We start from the raw sequence: 24,377 nt of genomic DNA, 5'->3' as shown, positions 1-24,377 counted from the left end.
TGACTGCGTTGACTTCGGCATCACCTCCTCCCATGACGACTGCCTCGACGCGTCTCCGTCATCATCCTGGCACCCCTTGTGCGCCCGCAGCTCCAATGACATGGCAACCCGACCACAACTACGTCGACCTCGGCTACCTCCAGCACGGCTTCTTCGAACACAGCAACTGCACCCTTCAGCTCGGCTACCTCGACAACGGCACAAAGGGCTATCATCTGCATGAGTCATCGTCGGTTTTCTCTCCGGTTCTAGGGTCTGCACTGCGCCAAGTTGTGACTGTAGGGGGATGTTTGTTGACTTCTTCTCCAGTGTCACCGTCTGTGGTGCTCCCGCTGTGACTGCAGGGGATGTTAGAGTGTACCTAGTCTTAGTGCTATAGTTAGGCTAGTGTACCTGGTCTTAGTGCTATAGATAGGTTAGGTGTACCTGGTCTTAGTGCTATAGATAGGTTAGGTTACTCTCATCTATTCATCCTAGCACGTAAGCATGCAGGCACTCTATAGGTACCGACCAAGGATCCCAATGCAATCCAATCCCTCCATTCATAACGGTGTTCATATTCTTTCACACAGTATATACATATATTATCGTTAAAATCATGACAGGAACTCAGCAACGTGCCAAACGGATCCTAGAAATTTAACCATACAAATGACGAAATATTTGCTACTGAGATATTGAGGACTGTGATACAATACAGCTAAAGTTGCCTAACCATCTACCCAAAATTGTGTTTTCATTGCACGTATAAAACTAGCAAGTTCAGCTGAATTGACAGTGACTTATGAATAAGTATACATCACATGATACAATACAATTTTTTTTCTTTTCCAAAACAAGATTACATTGAAGACAGGGAGAAAAAAGCATAGTGGTTACAGCAAAAGATATGAGTTGCACAAGAACTTCAGGATGTAGCCAATACCATTACGAAAAATGTACACGGATGGTTAGTGCAGTACAGTACATATATCAGAAAACAGCCCATGACACAAATTAGCGAAAATCACAAGCTTAGACTTGCTCTACTTTGTTGTCATCACTAGTACACAAACGAGCTGTACTCCCGGTTGGGAAACCCCTTCAGTCCCGGTTTTCCAACCGGGAGCACGAATGCGGGACTAAAGGGCCATCCTTCAGTCCCGGTTTTTCGCCCGGGATTAAAGGGGCCACCTTTAGTCCTGGATGGTAATACCAACCGGGGCTAAAGAGGCCTCCCGGCCTGGCCACGTGGGTCGGCCCTTTAGTCCCGGTTGGTATTACCAACCGGGACTAAATGTTTTCTTTTTTTCTATTTTCAATTGATAATTCGTTTTGGTTTTCGAATAGGTTTTCGAATACGCATTCTACGCTGCTAATAATATACGTATTCTACACGCTTATAATGTTCGAACATTTTGTACAAACTAAAGTATGAAACTAACGTATATATTACATGCATATACATATATTGTACGTTATTTTATGTACATATAATATGTGTGTATATATATATACATATATATATATATATACATATATATATATTAATATATTACAAATAAAGCTTGCATTGTATATTCTATCATATCATTGGGATAACAAATTCACTTCATCTGGTTTGACTTCCATGTTTCGTTCACGTCATTGTAGAACTCGCCGGCGGAGTTTAAGACCTGGTCATTAAGAAATCCTGCTATGGTCTCTTGAATTGCTTTTAGTTGGTCACGTCGTATGACTTTTTTCTTCAACCATAGAGTCTTCAATAAAAGTTAAAGAAAAAGTATTAATATATATATATATATATATGTGTGTGTGTGTTGGTCACGTGATTACTTATATATATGAGCAATAAAAGAAATTGTAAATATATGAATATATTTATATAACGTACTTTGACGATCTCTTTAGGAGTTCTTTTTGCGTACACCATGATGAACTCGCAAATATAGTATCCGCAGTAGTTGGTCTCCTGTTCTTACCTTAGAATCCACTTTTACGAGAAAAAAGATCCGGTGAATTGAAAGCATGCATGGTGTTAATTAAATTATATATATATAGCTAGTACTTACTTTATGTGCGATTACATCCAGCGGCGCTTTGCAATGTTTCATGTGATGTTCCTCAATGAAACTTTTTCAAACACTGCGCCCAATAAAATAAAAAATTAATTTAGTCTTTAATAATTATTGCAGTTAAGAGATCTGGGTATATATAGTTGCTAGAGAGACCAAATTACCATTAGATAATATCTATCATGTCTTGGTACTCTGTTTGCTCTTTTCTTAACGAGTCTAAGATACTCAATCGACTATTGGTTATATCAATGACCATCAATATCCAATGATTGTTGCATATGTTTTTATACACAAATATGATCGACATTAACTAGAGTCAACATATATATATGGGAGATAGCTTAGCTAGTAAGCAAATAATTGAACAAATGTCCATATGATCGACATTAATTATTTAACACTCACTTGAACTTGTAGGGGAAGAGTATGTCCTTGTTTTGTTGGTTCACTAAGAACCTCATGAGATTTTTCTCGAGTTCAGCTTTCCATTGAGGTGGGGGATTAGGGTGTTTGAATACGACATTTGGATCAACGAAACCAACATCATTATCCTTTCTCTTTCTGAGTTCTGTCATCTCATATCTGCATATATAAAAAATATAGTGTGAGGATATATAATTTATATATATACATGTAGCTTTATATATATACACTTTAATAGTAGAAAATAATCACACTTACAGACAATAGCAACTAATGAGACTTTTGTCGAGAGAGTCCAGGTGGCATAGTTGGTGTAATTATAAAAACTAACATATATAACGTCATCACCATAGAAGTAATGTTGGTTTCTAACTCTGACAGAAACAAAGGTATCTCCCCGTTCACACGCCGCCATGTACCACTTGTTTAACAGGTACATTTGCGTATTCAGTTCATCTAAGGCCTCAGGGTTGTATAGACTCTTTTCATATTCAAATTTTTTCTAAGGATCCACTTTCGAAGCAGATGGTCCTTCAGCGAGCACTTGGGAAGGTCCAAACCAGTATCCTCGTAAAACCGAACCAGGTCCTCAAAATCGATGTCCAGTAAGTCTAAGTTTGAACCATATTCATTACGAATGACAAGAGGGGGGACTGATTGTTGCGATTGTTGTCCGAGTTGTGCAACACCTTTCCCTGCTCTAGTCTTTTTCTGCGCCGCCTCAAATGACTTGGTGAGAGAGCGGTCGTAGTCCGATTTTGACAGGGTCTTTTGAGATTCCTGCTTTTTCTGGTTCACCTTCTTTCTTAGAAGATCTAGAGGTAGGTAGAAGTACGGTTTCTCCGGGTTCTCCCTCGCTTCTCGTTGCTTTCTTACTTTTTCAAAAAAAACTGTTCACATCTTTTTGTACTGCAGCATTTAATTCTTTTTCACTTTTCTCGTAAGACAGTTTTTGGGGAATAACTGGATTAGAGGAGGCTTTTTTCTTTGCCGGCTGGTGGGCCAACGGCTTCATTTGTGGGGCAGACCTCTTAGGAGCTGGCTGCTTCTTGGTCATCAAGGGAGACGGAGAAGCCGTTGGAGACCTCCTTAGAGGCGTTGGAGACCTCCTTGGAGGTGGTAGCGGTGGAGAGCTCCTTGGAGGCGTTGGAGATCTCCTTGGAGGTGGCGGCGTTGCATAATCATTACCTGGAGCACTATGATGTTCTGGAGATTAAATAATTGGACTTAGGTTGGCGGAGGTGCTGCTGTGTGAGTATAAAAAAGAATAATTAGGTATAAGAAATTGTTATTATTAATCATGCATGCCAATAAAAAATTAGTGAAAAAATTGTTTCGTTCACTTTTGTCCGCACCTATTGTCTGGCAGTTGAGGAAGCAGCGGTGGACTAGAGACCCTGAGAATAATGATGTAGCGCTTGCGCCATAGTATGAATGTCTTCTCTGCTTCTCTTAGAGTCTTCTCCCCATCACCTCCTGGAATGTCAAGAGCCAGATCACTAAAACCTCTGTTAACTCTATCTACTGAGACGCTAACATATCCAGGTGGTATTATTGCCCCATAAGTTCTTGATGTCTTGTAGGATCTGGAGAAGAAAAAATACCGAGAGCCACCATGATTGTAGCATTCTCTTTTAAAATATGTAGCTCACATGATGTAAACGGTGCAGTGATATCATCCACGGGGAAACGTAGCATTACGTCATCTTGATTTGGCAACTCCGTAAATTTACTTTTTATTTATCATTCTGAATCTTGTCACTTGTCAGTTCAATGGTTTTCGTAAATTTACTTTTTATTTATCATTATCTGCAAAAGTGATGACCTATCGATGCGCAGCATGACCTTGTTAGCTAATCTACTGTTACCTTGTGTGAACACAGCAAGGGAAGGCGGCGCCGAAAAGGCCCCCTGCTGTGATACTATAGCCGCTGCAGGTGCAGGCGCTGCACGGCTCACCTGCAGCACTGTAGCCATGTAGTGGCCGGCGCAGAGTCAGCCCTGTATGTTATCTAGTTACTGTTACAGTATATGGGCTGTACTAAGATTAGATAGATAGAGTTGTATAAATAGACTACCACTGTAACTCAGTGAAGAGAATTCAGATTTACCATCTCACAGACATGGCTTATAGTGTCTTGTATTGTGCGTGCTTGCTCTTTTCTCCCTTCTTCTTCTAGCTCTAGCTATAGCGTGTGGGAACGGACAACACCCTATTCGTGGTCGGCACGGCTAGTGGGTGCTCGGCAACACTAGCGGGTGCTCGATAAGACCGGCGGAGTGGTTCACTCGCCTGAACCGGTGATCCAGTGATCCAGTGGGCCAACAGACCTGTGTATGAAATTCAGTCAACTGGTATCAGATCTGCTCCTCTCTAGAGCAGTTGACATGTGTCCTTCCATCTCCTTTTCTTTGTTGGCGTTCAATGAGTGGAGGACAAATTTCTTCAGATAACCAATGTGTTGGCGATGTTGCCGAACACGAGAAAATTGGCTATTTGCCATCGTAAATAATGGGCTTCGCAAAATTGTCATCTAAAAGATTGATTTCATAAAATTGCCAGCCTAAACATGTCTACATTGATTTGTTGCTATATTCCTATTTAGCTCCTTTGTTAACATTTTTTGGAATCTCTTCCACGTGAAAAAGTCATTACTGCCCTTGGCACACAAGTCATCCATCTCTCCCAATGCTCAGCACACAAGTCATCTCTCTCCCCCAATGTCGATCTAGATCGCTTCATGTAAACTATGCCTTGTAGTTAAACAGGCTTTTCAGGAGCCTGCAGCTCAGCTGATGTAGGTGGGGGTTTTGCCGGTTTGGGTAATGCTGTGTGCTCAAGTTATTATCTACTGGTAGTTGTCACATGGAGTTACAGAATGCAGTTTTACCAAAGTTGACATGAACGCCTGATAGACGAATCAGTATTACTATCACCCTCTGAAACAATAGTGTCACCTGAAATGAGTTTACTTAATCTGTTTATCTACAAACAAGTACACAAGTACGAACAGGGAACATATATGTGATGTGTTTACACATTACACCTTAGTCGTGATTTCGTGAAATTGTCCACGTTCGTGTAGACTGAACAAACATAGGCAGGACGTTCTGCCCAGAAATTTACCTACTCCGAAAACAACGGTGTTGTCCCGTGTTCATCAGCAGATCACGGATGTGAACTTCACTTCTGTACTTTCCTTCAGTTCTTAGCTTGTAAATGGCACCGAGTGAAGGCAAAGCTTCAGAATGCATTAGCTGATGGCAATGCTTGTTTCAGATGCCACCAATCCCGCTCCTCAAAAAAGAAAAGAAAGCCATCCTCCGGTTTTGGAGATCACAGCTGAGATCGTTTCAAGTAAACCATCACTGCTGCGCCACTGAGAGCCACTACGCCGGCCATTAACCCAACACGAACCAGCGATATCCCACTACTGCGGGGAGGTGGTGCCAGCTCCTGTGACGGTTTTGTCACTTCGGTATTCAAACTGGGATCTTCGATGTGCAACTTCAACACCTGAAGGTGAACATTTGTTATAGTCAGGTGGATTGAGCAAGTAATTTGTAGCCCTGCAACCTGCACTTGGAATAGATAATCACAGAAGGCGAGAAAAAGAGCTACCTTCAACCCAGATGATTTTGAATGCAGCACTGCACCAGCAAGATCGGCGTCTGTTGTCAGCAGCACTCGGTCACCTTCATCATCTTCATACCACATAGAACAAGATCAAGTTGGCTAGTGCAGGCAAATACAAACCATCTTTTAGTTGGTGGAATGATGAATGAAACCATTTATACCATCACCCATGGTGATGCAAAGACATGGTCACATGGATGAGTTCACACTCTTGAAGTATAATGAACACAGTTATTTTTTCATCAACAGAGTAAGGGAAACTTTGGCTTTTGCTATCAGATATTGGGGCATTGGGCACCTAATCTCTATCCTATTGGACCTTCGTAATCTTTGGAAGTTACATGCTTATATGCCTACTAAACCATAGGACCATTCTGATGCTGAAGTACTTGATTAGTCGATCTTACCAAGAGTTGCACTGCTTCTTTTTCATCAGCAATACTTAATCTTTGTCTTACAGAAGACACAAGCTCGTCCAATCTCTCTGAGCCTGCAGTAGTGAATTGAAAAATTAACATTCAGTTATATTTGATGATGCAACCATATCTTACATCTGCAGGTGAACTATGGAACAAGTAAATACCACAAGTGAATCTGTGCACACGGCCTTTTCGATCTTGAAGCTTAAAGGAAAATGAATTGCCAATCACAGGGGGATAAACACTACTCTTTCCATCTCCAGCCTCTGACTGCAGGAGTAAGGATACCTCGCTGAACAATACAAGGAGAGTTGTATTATAGCCTCATGAAAACAGAAGAAGAAAAATAATCCTCAAAAGACCCATCAACAAACCTACGGCTATCGAATTCCTCATCTGGAGGCTCCAATGCAAGAGCAGAGTCCCAGAACCTCTGCATTACCGAGTTTGCGACATCATTCACAGTTCCATTCCCTCCTTCAACCTACAAGTAGAGAATTAGATAGACAAATTCAGATATGAACCAGAAGAGAGCTGAAGGAGTATGGAGTTAGGGATTACCAATTGAATAGTTGCATGGGTAAGTTGCAGGACATCCAGGCAAGCAGCAATCTGTCCATCTGTTCACAATAATGAAGACTTTAAACATGTAGCATATAAAGTAGCAGTATGATATTCAAAGATTGAGACAGAAATCAGGTGGCACCTTTGTCAATAACAGGAATATGCAAGAATTTGCCATCATGCATTATATGTAATGCATCGAGAATTGTTGTTTCTAACGTGGCACAATCTGGGTTGGCAGTCATCACCTGAAAATGTTATAATGAAGTAATGAGCACAGGTAGTGTAAAAGCTACTGGACAACTTAGACAATGAGAAAAAGAAAATTGTAAATATAATGGAATATTGGAATACCTTTTCTACTAGAGTCAACTCAGGGGAAATATTTTGTGACACAACACGCATAAGTATATCTTTTGAGCTGCGTAACATAATCATACAACATCAACAGTTAGCAAGGGAATCATGGACAATATTGTTTTACTAATATAGAATGCTTACGTAAAGATCCCCTGCAATGTGTTTCCTGTAGCGACAACCACTGAATTAACCCGAAACTCTCGCATTTTTTGTGCTGCTACACACACAGGATCTGTAGGCGAAACAATTGCTACTCTGCAAGATAGCATAGTAAGCTCAATGTCCTTTCTATTGCTAATTATTGAAAGAAAATAGTTAGAGAAAATCAATGATATACTTTGTATTCTCTGTAACGATGGTTGACAAAGAAGGTTTGAACATCCTCTCCCTTAGAGTTTCAATGAGAGCAGAAGGAACTGTAACCACAGAAAATTACTAACTTTAAATGATTTGTAACATGATACAACGTAAAAAATGGTTTTTAAAATGTAATTACAACAATCAAGATATATAATATTGTTACTTTGTTAGACAGAGGGTGCCACAGCCCTAATGGGCCTGTACATCCTATTGGGCCTAGTGCCTATAGATTGATTGATATCTATTAGGCAAGGATCCCTGCTGGTTCTGTTTCTATAAACCTAGGTCATCCTTGCCTATATATGTGTAACCTCATATCCCTGATAATCAATCTACTATCTTGTGTCTAATCTCACAAATATAAACATTTAATGGTAGAGCAGAATATGATATACATAGCGAATTGGTATGATATGAAGTTCACTTGGATTAGAATGATAAGGCGTTAGCATGATTATTATTTCATAAAATATACCTTATAGATTAAATCAATTTACTCATATGACCCAAATGGTTTTTGAATTGAGAATTTTGAGATATTATATGTAATGCAGAAACCTGAAAAGTTGCCTCCTAATTGACGTTCGACCCCTTCAACAGCAGCTGCTATTGCACTTCCTTGTTCTGCAGCCTTTTCCAGTCTTGATATTGCGTCATAAAGGCATTTTGCAATGTCCAGCATAGCAATAACCTCACCATTCTCTACAACAGGAAGTGTCTAAATTTCCCTAAAATATGAGAGAACAAATTGGAAAAGCTGATGTTAGTGAAGAAGGAAGCACATATCAAACTAAGTGTTGACTAAGGGTTTCTGTGCAAGGACATGAAAACAACCAGGTTACACAGTATATACACATATATTATCAATGAAATCATGACAGAAACTCAGCAACGTGACAAACAAATCCTAGAAATTTAACCATACCAATGAAGAAATATTCATTTGCTACTGAGATATTGAGGACTGTGATACAATACAGCTCCCCAAAATTGTACTCCCTCCAGGTTGGTAAAAGAAGTCGTTTTGGACAGCGACACGGTCTCCAAAGCATAACTTTGACTTCTTGTTTTTATTAAAGTATTTATTGAAAAGTGGTATATGTATATGTTTGTGAAAGTATTTTTCAAGGCAAATCTATTCATGTGGTTTTCACATTTTCAAACTCAACAACTTAAAAGTTATTCAAGATTTATATTCCCAATGTTTGACCCAAACCTTGTCCAAAACAACTTCTTTTACCAACCTGGAGGGAGTATTGTCATTGCACTTACAAAACTAGCAAGTTCAGCTGGATTGACAATGACTTATTAAATTGTATACATCACATGATACAATACAATTTTTTTTTCTTTTCCAACACAAGATTACGTTTAAGACAGGAAAAAAAGCATAGTGTTACAGCAAAATATATGAGTTACACAAGAACTTCAGGAAGTAGCCTATACTGTTACGAAAAATCTACACGGATGGTTAGTGCAGTACAGTACATATATCAGAGAACAGCCCATGGCACAGTTTAGTGAAAATCACAAGCTGGCTTTCCCTACTTTGTTCCCATATTGTCCGTACAAACATTTACTTAATAAACTCTATCAAAGGAAAAGCCAGAATCACTAGACATACCTTGAACCATCTTCTGCAAAGCCTCAATGGCAGGCGTGTCAGACATCACATAAATAGGATTCCGTGTCATGATCTTGGAAATGATGGTTTGCTCCACCCTAAGCCCCTCAGCAATCACCCTTGTAGCTATATCCTGCACCCCAATTTGAAATACAAACAAAAATGAACAAGTCATATTGAAAGCAGCAAAAATAGGCCATCGTCTGCTTGGTTAAAAAGCAAATTACAACTTACAAGGTTATTTACTTCAAATTACTGAGTAGAAATTATAGAACATAAAGATAATGTTCTAGTCTTTTAGATGCCTAACAAAAGTGCAGTGCAAACCATCATCATATAACCTGGACTGCTTCGATAGTTTTAGGCATAAACCAACTACTAAACAAGTACAACAGCACCCTTCTGTCCCTCTTCCATTTACGCAAAGGGAAAAATATGCATTGGTAAAAGAAAATTCCAATGAGTCGTCCAAGTTTGGTAAAAGAAAAGGCTGATCAAAATCTCCAAATAAAATGGAATTTTTGCTTTGAATGAAACTGGCAATTGCTAAGCTCCAAACCAAGAATGTAATCCAAACACAGATTTTCCCCAGGAAGATATGTACTATGTAGCATCTTGGACTCCTGTTACATCAAATTCAAAAAATCCCACCCATTTCCTCAGCTCTCGATCGCTATAAAAGCACACTGGAACACATGTAACCATCAAACTGAACCAGAAAATTACGAAAAAGAGGAAGTCACCTTGTCGGTGACTATGCCGGAGAGGAGGCCATGGGGGTCGGTGAGCAGCACGGCGTCGACCCGCCTCGCAGCCATCCGCCGGCACGCATCCGACACCGTCGCCCCCTCCGGTATCGTCAGTGCCTTAGACAGCCGCAACTTGTTCACTGTCCTCTCCCCCCTGGGCAAGCAAGCCCAAACCAATTTAAAAGAATCCAACCTTTGGCGGTCCCGGCTCGAACCGAGGTGACGAAATGGAAGGAGAAGATTGCCCAAAGCTTGCCGCGCGCTTACGTGAGCTGGTGGGGGGAGGCGGGCTTGGATGCGGCCTTCCCGTTCCCATTCCCGTTGGCGGCGGCGGCGGCGGCGGCCGAGGGGTCGTCAGACTTGCGAGAAGAAGCTGATGGCGGGCGGCTCCTAGTGCGGCGGCCAGGCGGCGCCGCGGAAGCGGCTGAGCTCATGGCGAAATTTGCGGCGGAGCTCCTGGGGGCTAGGGAGTAGGGACGCGGCGGCGGCCGGCGAGGCAGGAGCAGAAGGTGCGGTGGTGATTCTGCTCCGTTTCAACTGGCGGTCTCTGGTGCTCCTTCGATAGCGTGTGGGAGTTTTGCGTTTCAGCCTTACCAATGGTTTTGGTGTCTCCGTGCTTTGTCTTGTTTTCACTATTTTCGTCTAATTTAATTGAAACTCGGTTTTCATGAGATAAGATTGAGAAGAAACATTGGGCCTGTTTGCTGGAGACCCTGGCAAAGCTGCCTGGTCCAGGCAGCACATCCAGGCCATCGATTTTGTTGTCTGCCTGGGGTCTAGATTGCTACCTGGCCGCAGTTGCCTGGCTCAAGCCACCATCCAAACACACTCTGCAATGCTTGAACATAATATTTTAACGTCATGTTATGTTAACCATAATTAGATATGTTTTTTTTTTCATAAAGTGTTCTGAGGGATAGCACAAATTTGTACTTAGCGAGGCAAAATGGAGGAGGAAGAAAGATAAGGCAGTGACACACTTTAAATTATACTAGTATATTCCAAGATATGGTGAATTCTTGTCTTTGAAAATGGTGTTTTGAAATCTTCAAAGTTTATAAGGTGCCAAGATAGAGAACTTTATCTACAAGGGCGATGTGGTTTTGTAGTAGTTTTCTAAGTTGGAAATCTCTCTGCTAGCACAATACGAGTAAGTAATAGTGTTTTTTTACGGAGGAAAACCCTATTTTTTATAAAGCCAATAATAAATAATAGTGTTGTTCACTAGAAAGAATGTTCTAATAAAATGGTTGTTACTAACACTAACACCAACCCAAGTCATTTGTAGATTTGTGGTCTCAAAATAGTCTAGGGCTCTAGCATACGTTTTAAGTACCAAATGGGCCAAGGTAAGAAGTTAGTTTTGGTTTAAATACTTTATAGCACAGACGCCATCCTTTGTGTTTGAGAGTTGTGAATGGAAAGGGCGAATCCAGGTATCTCGGTCAAACAGCGATAGCGCGACAGATACAGGGCCTAATCGAAACATTTGCCAACCAACCACTACTAACAAAAAAAAAATAATTGCGCAGGCAAACAGCCATTAAACGCGCCATTGATTCCCAAAAGCCTCGTGAACCACGTGCCCCGCACGGAAGCAACGGCCGTGCCCCCTTCCCACCGTCCGTCCCACAACGCCGCGTGGGCCCCGCCGCCCAGGCTCGCGCGTCCACTCACGTGACGGTGCTATTGCTTTTGCTTGCTGTGTCAGTCAGCAAGCGACAGGCAGGAGAGGATGGGACAAAAAAACCTTCACGGCCAAGCGACGACACGACAAGGGAGCAGGAGGAGCACGGGGCGATCCACTCGCCGTCGCACGATGATGGGTCGAGCTTGAGTTCGGATGGAGAGACATCAGGTCAGCCACCTGGCGGCGGAGGCGGATAATCTACTGCGTTGCTGTTTGCTCCTTTATTTAAACCCGTCTTCAACTTTGCTCGAATGTCGATTTCACTCGCAAAATCGATAAAACAGATTCTTTTTTTTTTAAAAAAAAATCTCCTCCAACTTTCAACCGCGAGAGAGGTCAATCGGTCTACGTCAACAATTCAGGGTCCAATACATTTAATAAAGAAAATCGGTAAATACATTTTTTCTCCAAATAAAATCCATTGTTTTAAAAAACCATCCAATTAAAAATCATAAATTTAAATGTTCTTTAGAAAAATTGTTTTAGCTCGAAAAAAATATGAAACAAGTTTAAGATCTTCTCTAAGATAAGGCTCTTCTTTCTTTGTGTTTTTTTAGTACATGCTCTCTTTTTTGTTATAATTATTAACCCAGACTATATAGGAGTTTAAGTGACTTTGATAATAAGCTCACTCCACAAAGTCTTATGTGACAACCTCATGCTTGATCTTATTTAGTATCCACAGAGTGTTACAATTTTGTGCTAATACTCTCTTCGCTCTGAATATATCAATTCATAAAGTTGTCTTAAATCAAAATTAATTGATGAGTTCCTTACACAAGCTATAACAAAGTTTCGTTCATATGATTACATAGGTTGGCGCGGCTCACTATGGGGCGAAGGAGAGGTAAGACGGCGATGGGGACAGAGGACGGGGGCGGCGTTCCTCGGGGTGGCATGGCGCTCCTTGAGGTGACGGGGATGAAGACGGCGGTGCTCGTGGCTGGCGGGAAGGGGGCAGGGCTCCTCAAGGCGATGGGAATGAAGACGGTGGTGCCAATGGCTGATAGGGATGGAGAAGTTGGTAGTGCTCAATAGTGACAAATAATGGAGTGAGATGAAGTGTTGGTGGCTAGGAGATAATGCTAGAGGCGGGGAGATGATTTTTTTTGTAATATAGAGAGGCACTTCACCGACGGATGACAACTAAGCCCGGCAGTGATCCAAGATTATTACCTTCGGTTTGATTTTGACATGGCAGTGATAATAGAGCATTATTGTCGGGTTGTGAACCGGCAGTGACCTTGCATCTGTCCAGATCTTTGGATGCACCTACCCAGAGTGCATGCATGAATCGTAAAACGTCTGATCCAACTACCGTCCACCATAACCATGTAATAAATAGGGCATTGCGGTGAAGTATAAGGTAGAGAGTACAATGGCCATTGTTATAAGCTTCCTCCTTAGAAGACATGCGAAGAATCCTTCCATCTCTAGCATAGGAGCGACTGCGTCGAAGGGGCCAGAAGAATGCTTGTGAAGATAAGGCCATGTCGAAACCAAAGCGTGCTGGGAGCGACGCTTCGCAAGAACTGCCCCAGTTGGTTGTTGGACTGCTCTGTAGTTTTGGATGGTTGTCGGGTTGTCCTTGACCCAACAGAAAATTTATTTTAATCTTTGTTTCTCATGAAAAATTTAAGGTTTTGTTACATAAATCCCTATTTATTAAAGTCATTTAAAAAAATTATAGCAAGCATATACACCTAAAATAGGCTTCCATTCAAATTTTTAATTTTTTGGCTTCTTTTTGGTGTTATTAAAATTAGTTGGTGGTAATCTGGACACAAAAAGGTTAAATTATCCTTGTACAACAATTGATTTTTTTTCATCTATCTCCATAACAAATGATTTTTTAAGGAATCCATAACAAATGATTGAATAGACCATATGGTCTTAAATATAACTATTATGTAATTTTTTAAATTTTATTGGGGTACATGCAGTTTAATTTTGAATTTCTTTTGATAGGCACACACACAGAAGTTAATTTGAACTATAAAAACATAGTGTATTATTGCAAAAGTTTCTAAAACTCACGGATATCACATATGTCGTCTATTGCATGTGAAGAAACTTATAGGGTAGATAAAACAAAAGTTTTATATGATAAGAAAGACCTTCAGATTACATATATAATAACAAAGATCCTACAAGAAAGAGGTACAACAGTATTTCCCCACTAGGCCAGTGTTAGCATCGAAGTCTACAAATACATTATAACATAGCGACCCCACGAACATTTTTCGAGCACCCGGGTGAGGTCTCAGGGGTGCGCAAGAGCATGTTGGAGCGACAGACGAGTCATTAGGGCTACGAGTCGTGATGACCTAGTGTCCATGGCTCAGATGTCACGCTGCCCAACAACTAATCGGATCACGCTAGCATTGCTCCTAGCGCACCTTGGCTTCGGCATTCCTCTATCTTCATGAACATTCTTCTAGTATCTCTCGTACACGATCTTGACTACAAAGAGAAGATATTTGTGGAAGGCTTTCACCAGAAAGAGAGTTCCTCTCCAACATAGAGCACATATTGAGACTACCAATACTGCAGCAATGAGCTATTATTGTTAATGGATTCATGTGAAACTGCAAGCATGGGACCTTAACTGTTCGTGGGGTGGGGGATCTATATGTGTTTGAATGGATGTTGAAACAACGATGGTAGCTGAACGAGCATGGAGAATAAGTAATAGCCTGATAGGTAGTTAGGTGGATCCCTAACACTGTCAGGTCAATCCAAAACCCGACAGTAATATGTCATTATATCGCTGCCGGGTCGTCATGATCTAGTATTGACATATCACTGCCAGGTTATAGCTCCACTGGACAGTAACAGGTGTCTTCACTATTAGGTCTCTAGGATCCGCAATCATTTGCTGAATTCTAGCTCTATGACCCGACGTGAAGCGGGATCACTGTTGGCTTCATCGTATCCGGTAGTGATGAGCCGTCATGGATTGTCCGTTAGTAGTGCAAGATAATAGAAGATACATGGGAGGAGACAAAGACCCTTATCAGATTGTATCACAACTTTCCTATGCCTCTCTCTCTCTCTTTTTTTTACAGTGAACCAGTAATATGGCATGCCATGTAGCTGTGTCTCACAAACGACCGACTATAGCAAAAAATTGGCGATACAAAAAGGTGCCACCTACGAAGTTCATAACAGCGTGCAAGCACATAGTCACATCAGCAACTCTTTGGAGTACCAGTTCATATAAAAGGCATTTCCAGCCTTCGTACCCTCTTGTTTGTGCTTGTCCATATTCAGGTGCATCCATCCATTCACACACATGTAGATCCGGGCTACAGCACCGGTCTTGACTTTGGAATCCATGCATCTATATATAAGAGAAAAAGATATAACTAAAAATTCAAACTTCATTCATTTCTAATCAATTCCAGCACCTTTTCTCCAGTCTAGCATCACCTTATTTGTTGCTTTTCTGGGTCTACCACTGTGTCCATATTATTCTTACGTGCACGTATACAAGTGAGGCGATCATTCATTAGAATCATGTGCATCTTGTGTCGATTTGATATAATCCATTCTGATCTTCTTCAGTGTCACCACCACATTGCTCATTGCCGTCCTGTGCTCAGGCGACTCAGACGAGCAGAGCAAGCTCAACTGAAACACTGCCACAAGAAAGCCATCCAGATTACTGGAACAACAAGAGCCATCATGACCATGCAGTAGGCCATCATCCACCACGTCAACAAGATGTCTGGGAAATGCTTGATGGACCCACTGCCTGATGCTCAATCCTCCCACAAACATACCGTCGGTGGGCCTCTTCCCTGTGAACACTTCAAGGAGCATGATCCCGTAGCTGAACACGTCGCTCATCCGTGATGCCTTTCCAAGAGAACCGTACTCTGCAAATCAAGAAATCACAGGTATATATAAAAGTTCTAGCACGATTAATTAACAAAAATGATTTAATTAGTAGAGTACAACAACAGCAACAAGTACCTGGTGCCATGTACCTAACTGTTCCAGGCATGCTTGCAGAGATCATGGAGCTATCACCACCAAGCAGCAACCTCGCAATCCCAAAATCCGCCACATGTGCAGTCATGTGCTCATCAAATAGCACGTTGCTAGGCTTCAAATCGCAGTGTAGAACTAGCTCACAGTGCTCATGGTGTAGATACTCCATTGCCATCGACACATCAAGCATGATGTTCAGCCTCTGGAGAAACCCCAAATGCATTCATCCTTCAGAGTGCAGGAGCGCCTCTAAGCTCCCATTGGGCATGTACTGAAGCACCAGGGCCCTGAAGTCTAAGTTAGAACAAGTGTTGAGTATTTTTATCAGGTTGCGATGCCGAGCCATCCGAAGCACACGGCACTCGGCATCGAAGCTTGTAATGGCTTGATCCAAATGCATGTGTATAACTTTTACGGCAACCACCAAACCATCACTCAGCTGGCCTTTATAAACTTTCCCAAAGCTTCCAGAGCCCAACATGTTGCCATCACTGAAATTTTCAGTGGCACGAACCAGCTCATGGTAGGAGACTAACGGATGGTTATTGATCATGACGTCAGCCATACCAGCAGAGCTCCCTTAACGATGCTTCCTGGCTTTCTTGGTCACCATTACACAAAGGCAGGAAGCGAGAGCTCCAACAACTATGACAATTGCAGTTGGAAGCAAATATTTTAGCAAGTGACGGTTGCGTCTGGGAGATTTGGTTCGGCATGGTGGAAACCCTAAGCGGGAAGCGCCGCCACATAGTCCGGAGTTCCCCACCAAGGACTCTAGTGTGATGTTTGAGAATACACCTCTTTCTGGTATATGACCTTGCAGCTTATTGTAGGACAAATTTAAGCTAGAGAGGATGGAAAAATTGGCCAAGTACTCCGGGATGGTGCCAGAAATATTGTTATGGGACAGGTCCAGAGTATGTAAGCTAGTTAGTTTGTTCAATGAGTTGGGAATCGTGCCATTGAATGAATTGACTGATAGGTTCAAGTACGTTATCATCTGAATTTTCCCTATTGAATCTGGGAGACTTCCCCCAAGGCGATTGATTGAGAGATCAATGGAATCAATCTGCTTCAAATACCCTATATCAACCGGTAATGTACCACTCAACAAGTTTTGAGATAGATCTAGCTGGAGTAGGCTATCAAGATGGAATAAGCTCAGCGGTACAGTCGATGTTAACTGGTTATCAGATGAGACTAGGTACTCTTAACTTGGTGAGGTTACCAATGTCCTTGGGCATGGAGCCAGAGAATTCGTTGCTTTGAAGGTATAACATCACTACGTTAGCTAGCATTCCGATATTTGAGGGGATGGAACCAGAGAATCTATTCCCACTTAGTTGGAGCAATTGGAGACTATTCATTGTCATGATTGGCTCTGGAATGGAACTATGGAATCGATTGACCGAAAGATCTAGATCAAGCAAAGAAGTTAAATTCGAAATGGCAGCTGGAAACTCACCAGTCAACTTGTTGTCACATGCAATGAAGTATTGCAACTTGGTTGATAGGTTCCCCACATAACCTGGAAGGCTCCCGGTGAAATAATTCCCCTGAATTTCAAGGTCCAACAGATTTCTGCAGTTGGAAAGAGCAGACAAGAACTCTAGATCCCCCTGCAGGCGGTTAAATGAGAGAATGAGGGTCGTCAAAGAGTTCATGTCACCCACGGTTGCTGGTACTGATCCAGCCAACCGGTTCCCGTCCAAAAGCAGGAATGCTAATCCAGGCATGTTGCCGACGGAAGCAGAGATAGGACCTGTCAGCCGGTTGTCGGAGAGATGCAGCTCGTAGAGCTGGCTCAGTTGTCCTAGCTCCTGTGGGATGGATCCTGTCAGGTTGCACAGCGCCAGGTCAAGGAAACCTAGCTTGGTGAGGTTGCCAAGTGCAGCAGGGATTGGACCAGCAACGAGGCGATTAGAGCCGAAAGAGATGAGTTGGAGATCTGTCAGATCGCCCAGCCATGGTGGTATGACATCCTCGAACAAATTTTCAGGTACTGCAAGAACCTGAAGGTACCGACACGCTGCTAGCCCAGTTGGAATTTTACCAGTGAAACTATTAGACGAGACTGAGAACCACTGCAGAAGTGGCGGGTTGAAACTTTGGTTGCCCGGGGTTGGTCCGGTCAAGCCGTTCGCGCCTAGAGCAACAAGACTCAGTGTAGAAATGTTGTAGATGCCTGGCGGCACCGGCCCCGTAAGATTGTTCACTTGCAGGTTCAGGTATTGGAGCATTGGTAAGGAACCGATGCAACCAGGTATCGGCCCTGAAAGGCGGTTGTTGCCGATGTTGAGATAAATTAGCAAATGTGTGTTGTAGAATAGATGAACCGGAATTGGGCCAGTGAGACCATTCCGACGGAGATTGATGCTGCCAAGGCTGTGCAGCCCGTGCAGCTCCGTCGGAATTGGACCGGACAGCTGGTTGAACTCGAGATCGAGAATTCGGAGCCTCGTGAGGTTTCCTACAGTGGCCGGGATGCCACCAGACAGAGCATTGTAGCCAAGATCAAGGAGCTTGAGGCGACGCAGCCTTCCGATCTCGCCCGGGATTGCACCGGCGAGGCTGGTGTTGGTGAGGTTGAGCACGGAGAGGATAGAGAGGTTACCGAGGTGAGGGCTGAGCAGTGGGCGTACTCGGACCCCAACAGCCCAGCCACCCTACAGATGTCACGGTAGAGGCGGCTGATAACCTGAGCCGCCCCTATAGTTGGGGCTGATCTGTAGGGGCGGCTCAATCATCAGCCGCCCCTGCTGTTCGACTGTAGGGGCGGCTAAACCAGCCGTCCCTACTGATGGCGCACGAATAAATTTTAAATTTTAAAATATGTAAAATATTGTCACATCCAAGTTTGATTAAACTTAAATGCTGAAGCATGATTTTAGAAAATTTTAGGAAAAAAAACTATCACATTTGGAGTTAGTATGAGGGAGAACAACTAGTTATAAAATTTACCCATAGATTAAAAAGAGAAATCACACTGTTCTAGATGATCCTTACATGATCATAGTGAACAGTATGATTTCTCTTTTTAATCTATGGGTCAATTTTGTAACTAGTTTTTCTTCCTTATACTAACTTCAAATCTGATGATTTTTTTCTAAAATTTTCTAAAATCATTCTCTATCAATTTATTTTGTTGGTTTTGTCAATATATACATATGAAAAGTTTGAGCAATTTAAATTTTGAATTTAAAAAAAATACAACTTCAAACAAGATTTTGGTACCCCAAATAATTTCAGCTGAAAAAGTGATAAATACCAAAGTTGAATAACTCATCAAGATCTACAACTTTTGTATTGATTATTTCTTCATATGACAAAGTGGTAATGACATTGTTCACAAATGTGATACATCTCTCGTAAGGTTTTATAAACTATATGAGACATATGTAAGATTAGTGAACAATGTGTGCTAAGAATTTATCAAATGAAGAAATGACCAAAATAAAAGTTGTAGATATTCATGAGTTGAACAACTTTGGTATTCATCACTTTTTATGTCGAAATCAATTTGGGTCTCAAATTTTGGTTCGAACTTATCGTTTTTCAAAATTTCAAATTTGAAAGGTTCAAATTTTGTCAAATGACAAGATGGCTAAAATAAAAGTTGTAGATATTAATGAGTTGAACAACTTTGACATTCATCACTTTTTATGTTGAAATCATTTTGGGTCTCAAATTTTGGTTCGAACTTGTCATTTTTTAAAATTTTAAATTTGAAAGGTTCAAATTTTGTCAAATGACAAGATGACCAAAATAAAAGTTGTAGATCTTCATGAACTCTACAACTTTGATGTTTATCAAATTTTCATTTGAGATTATTTGATGTCTCAAAATTATTTTAGTAGTTTTGATTTTAATTTTTTTAAATTAAAATTTTCCCCATTTTTAAAGGTTCAATTTTGCAATTTTAAACTGTTGTAGTTGTTTTAGTTATTGTATATGTAAATATATCTATAAAAAAATAATTATAAAATTTTGTATACCGACCTGCCGTCGTGGACACCTTCAGCTCTCTACCTGACACATCATAAGATTGATTAATGCATGTATACAATTTTTTTTGTGTTGATATGATCTAATAAAGATTGATTACGATCTACTAAAGATTGATTAATATAATATGCGATGCATGTTTATAAAAATTATATATTCTGACATCTCTTTCAACTACATCTTTCTAAAAAGTAGTATAATCTTTTCCACTTGCATGTTGCAACTAAACCTCAATTGCTTAAAAGTTTCTCATTTATTTATTTTTGTGTTGATAGGGTCTAATAAAGATTGATTACGATCAAATAAAGAGTGCTTAATATAATCTATGATGCATGCATGTTTTCAAAAAGTATTCTGACCTCTCTTTCAACTATCTATTTCTAAAAAGTAATCTATTTTCCGACTTACAAGCTAGAAAATAGCAAATAAAAAAAATACAAATATCTTATACGCACGTGCGTGTCGCACGTGCATGTTAAGTTGTTAACCAGTAAAAGAAAAAGATAAGTTGAATCCAACTACTTCTGGAACACCAAGCCAGCTCCAATTTGTACCAAAAAAATGGTCCAAAAGAAGAGTCCTAATCTGGCCGTCCGTTTAAATGTGGGACGACATCGATCGGCAGCCGAACCACAAAACCACCAAAACCCAACCCAAACCCTTCTCCGCGCTTCCCCTCCTCGCTTCCTTCCTCCCCGCGCCGCCGCCCCCCCTCGAACCCGAAAGGAACCCTAACCCTAGCCGCCTCCGGGAGACAGCTAGGAGAGAGCTCGGAGCACTAGCCATGGCGGAGCACGACCTCACGGCGCTGATGGCGGCGTAGCTGGACCGGCACCTGGTGTTCCCGCTGCTGGAGTTCCTCCAGGAGCGGCAGCTCTACTCGGAGCCCGAGTTCCTGGAGGCCAAGATCCGCCTCCTCAGCGGCACCAACATGGTCAACTATGCCATGGACATCCACAAGTCCCTCCACGGCACCGACGACGTCCCCGAGGACATGGTCAAGCGTCGCGCCGAGGTCGTCTCCAGGCTCAGGTCGCTCGAGGAGGCCACCGCCCCGCTCGTCGCCTTCCTCCAGAACCCGCAGCTCGTGTAGGAGCTCAGGCCCGACAAACAGTACAACATCCACATGCTCCAGGAGCGATACCAGGTCTGTTTTTCTCCCCCCTCTGCTTCTGCCTCGTTTTCATTTAGTTGTATTGGTGTAATTCCGTGTTTTGGAGCGTCGTCAGATGTGGTTGTGAAATTAGGAGTTTGTGTGTCATTAAACAGCCTGAAACTGGTTTGCTCATACAGGGAAGCAATCTTCCGGGCTACGTGATTTACTGCTGCTACATGTTGTTACATATAATTAGCATATGATGATTTAGTTCTACTTCTGCACTATTTTGTGAGGAATCTTGAATTAGTGGAATGCTGACTTTTGCTCCTGTATTATGGATCAGATAAGTAGATTGTGAGATGTGTTTTATTTTGTAGTATGTATAATTCAGTATGTTATATGTATAGGTGTCCTAAAATCTAGACATGTGTAGTTCTTCCTAGTATTATAGTTGGTTCCCTTGTATCTTTTAGTCAAAGTGCTTGATAATTGATGCTAGTTCAGGTCTATGTTCTTTCAACTCTTCAGTAAGGGACAATTCAGAGTCGAGTTTTCTCTTCAGGATAAAAAGGCACTGTAGAGAAAGCACAAGCCATAATAACTAAGATACAGACAGCATATTATACTGTAATTTAGATATACATATTATACTATTGCCATTAGTCCTACATGCATTTTTTCTGCCGCAAGGACTTGTGGCACTTATCCATGCACTTTCCTAATTAAATGAGCTGCTAACTACATATTTCACACTACCTAAAGGTCCAAAATTATCCATCATGTTGGTACTTATTTTTTTACAGGTCACTGCTAACAAAAACAAAGAGATACTAAGTGACATGCTTAATGAAAAAGAAAGTGACATAGAAAGATTACTGTCTGCCACCGCGCAAACTATTGATGGTAAGATGAAGTATGCCTTGTGTTGTTGCTGTATGGGAAATATTGCTTTTGGGCTGCTTTAGTTTGTTCCAGTGCTGCTTCCATCCGAGGGACCTTCAAATTTAAAAATCAACTTGATATGCATGTTCTGGAAAAGCTAATGTTCGTTTGACATTAGTGCTACCTATGTCAGGATTAATGGATTTAGCTAGATATTGTAGATAATGAGATAAATCATTTGGGCTAGATATCTTCAGGTGGTGTTCATCTAGCTGGGAACTTAAAAGAGTACAACTCTGTGATTGTTTTAATACATTTCATCGCCAACTTGATGCTTAGGCTTGTTTAATCTATCTGCATCCATATAAATTTGGAAATTCAATTGATCTTGGTTTCTCCAACATAGTAAAGATTGCCCTTCCAACTTGAGTTGCATCAGGACTCACTAACTACATTCCTTGTAGGATACTGGACATGATGCTTCTAGTTCGCTCAGTGGCAGCAAAAAAAAAGACAACATGAACCTGGAATGAGTTTGTAGTGAATTGCATACTATGTGCTTGTTGTGCAAAGGGCCTGTTAGGACCTGTTAGGAAGCAGTAGCTTCATGTCCTTGTATTGACCAAGGACTTGTTAGGATCCAACTAGTAGCTTCATGTTGACCTGTTAGGAATGAAGCATTGCAAATTAAGTTTTCCCCTGACTTTATTTGATAGACTTTTGTGAATTATGACTTGTGATGATGTTCTAAATAATGGTCTTGCGTTTGTGGATGTATATATGTATATTTGTGGCAGTCAGATTCGAATTTGAATTATTTATGGCTAGATTTAAATTTGAATTATTTATTTTTTTGCTGGAAAATCCACTGTAGGGGCGGTTCTTGATTGAACCACCCTTACAAATACACACAGCAGGGGCGGCTGGTGATACAACCGTCCTTACAGAAGTCCACTATAGGGGTGGCTGAAAACACCAGCCGCTCCTACAGAGGGCACTGCAGGGACGGTCATGAAACCGCCCCTACAGAGGCATTCTCTGTAGAAACACCTTAGGAAGGGCGGCTGGCGCAGCCACCCCTACAGAGGCTTTGGAGCTGCTCCTACAGTTAACTTTTGTAGTAGTGGCCATGGTTTTGGGACTTCAGTTCTGGCCTGGGTGCCAAGCACCGGCAACAAGGCCAAGCGAACTTTAATTTACTTCACTCAAGGCCATGTACCTGAATGCAAAAGCAACTGCTGCTTTCAATGGCGAAGACTACTGGTCAGCAAGTGTGCATGAAACACTGACTCGAACAATAAACAGTTTCACCTTTGACAACAGTGGCCACCACAGCAAACACTAGTAAAAAAGAGTAGATTGTAGCTACTGTGGCATGCACTTACTACATGATATGGAGATCAAAGTTGGCTGGGGGAAATGCGTATCCCATTTCCACAGGCATAATAAATTAATGATATGAGATGGCAGGCAGCGGCGGGGCCAAGATCTCGCAGCAGGGTATTCATGTGAAAAAAATTACAATGCAAATATGCACAAGTGCTAGATTTCTCCTACAATCGGGCTGTTCGGCTAATGCTTTTTGTGGCTGATAAGCTAACTGGTGCTGTTTTGTTGATGACGTGGGGTGTAAAAGGTTGCCTTTTGTATCCCACGATCCGATTTGGATGTCATTGACCATATAATAAATGAGCATACAAACTGGCATGTAAGAATAGACAGATGATATCGGTAGAAGTATAGCGTCCTAAGTTTTATGTTCCGCGTCTAAAATCCTGAGGGGTGCAAAAGCTTTTATGTGCAGACAAATAACCTAAAGAAACAATGGAAGATAAAAAATAAGCATTGTTTTGGAACATGGGAATTTTCTCCCCTTGAGCCATTGTTTTAGAAAATTTACAGCACATCTTCATTTCAAATTCTCTTCCATTGAGCCATCTCTTGTACAATAGTTAACCATAGAAAGAGTTGCCACAATTGAACATTTGGAAACAATTCCTTTCTTTAAAACACCGGTGCGGCTTTGCTGCACCCACCACACCCTCCTCGGAGTTAATCCCCTAGAAGCGGAGAGCGAAATTTGAATTCATAAACACAATAACAATTGAGATTGAAAGATTAGTGGCTAGAAGTATATGACATGACTCACCTGACGTGTATATAATGTCACAATGCAGTGGCTAGAAGTATAAAGCAGGATGACTCACCTGACATATATATGTATATGTCAAAATGTAATATCCTTATATAAATATTGATCTAAACGAGCTTGTGGAAGGAAGAGAAGAAATGAATCTGTCATGTGATTTATCATAAATACAGATAATAAGAGATTTCAGTCAAAAGGTAAAATACAGAGCTATGTATCGGAACAGGGTCTAGGGAATTAGGAGAAAAGGTGCCATCAGAAGGCATAATCAGGTATAGCAAAAATGCAGCTATGAAAATAGAAAGTACATGTCCGTGGGTATAGCAAAAATGCAGCTATGAAAATAGAAAGTAAATGTTCGTT

At 41.4% G+C, this 24,377-nt stretch overlaps 2 pseudogenes; both read right to left on the bottom strand.

The window, feature by feature from the left end:
* Positions 1–5,434: 5,434 nt before the first annotated feature.
* On the bottom strand, positions 5,435–10,792 carry LOC136508301 (CBS domain-containing protein CBSCBSPB3-like; annotated as a pseudogene).
* Positions 10,793–11,736: 944 nt separating this feature from the next.
* Positions 11,737–19,917, bottom strand: LOC136507284 (probable LRR receptor-like serine/threonine-protein kinase At3g47570; annotated as a pseudogene).
* Between the last annotated feature and the right edge of the window lie 4,460 nt (positions 19,918–24,377).

This window comes from Miscanthus floridulus, chromosome 15 (assembly GCF_019320115.1).
Source record: "Miscanthus floridulus cultivar M001 chromosome 15, ASM1932011v1, whole genome shotgun sequence".
Classification (NCBI taxonomy): Eukaryota; Viridiplantae; Streptophyta; class Magnoliopsida; order Poales; family Poaceae; genus Miscanthus; species Miscanthus floridulus.
Note: the sequence above shows the minus strand (reverse complement) of the source record. Positions and strands in the feature narration are given on the sequence as shown.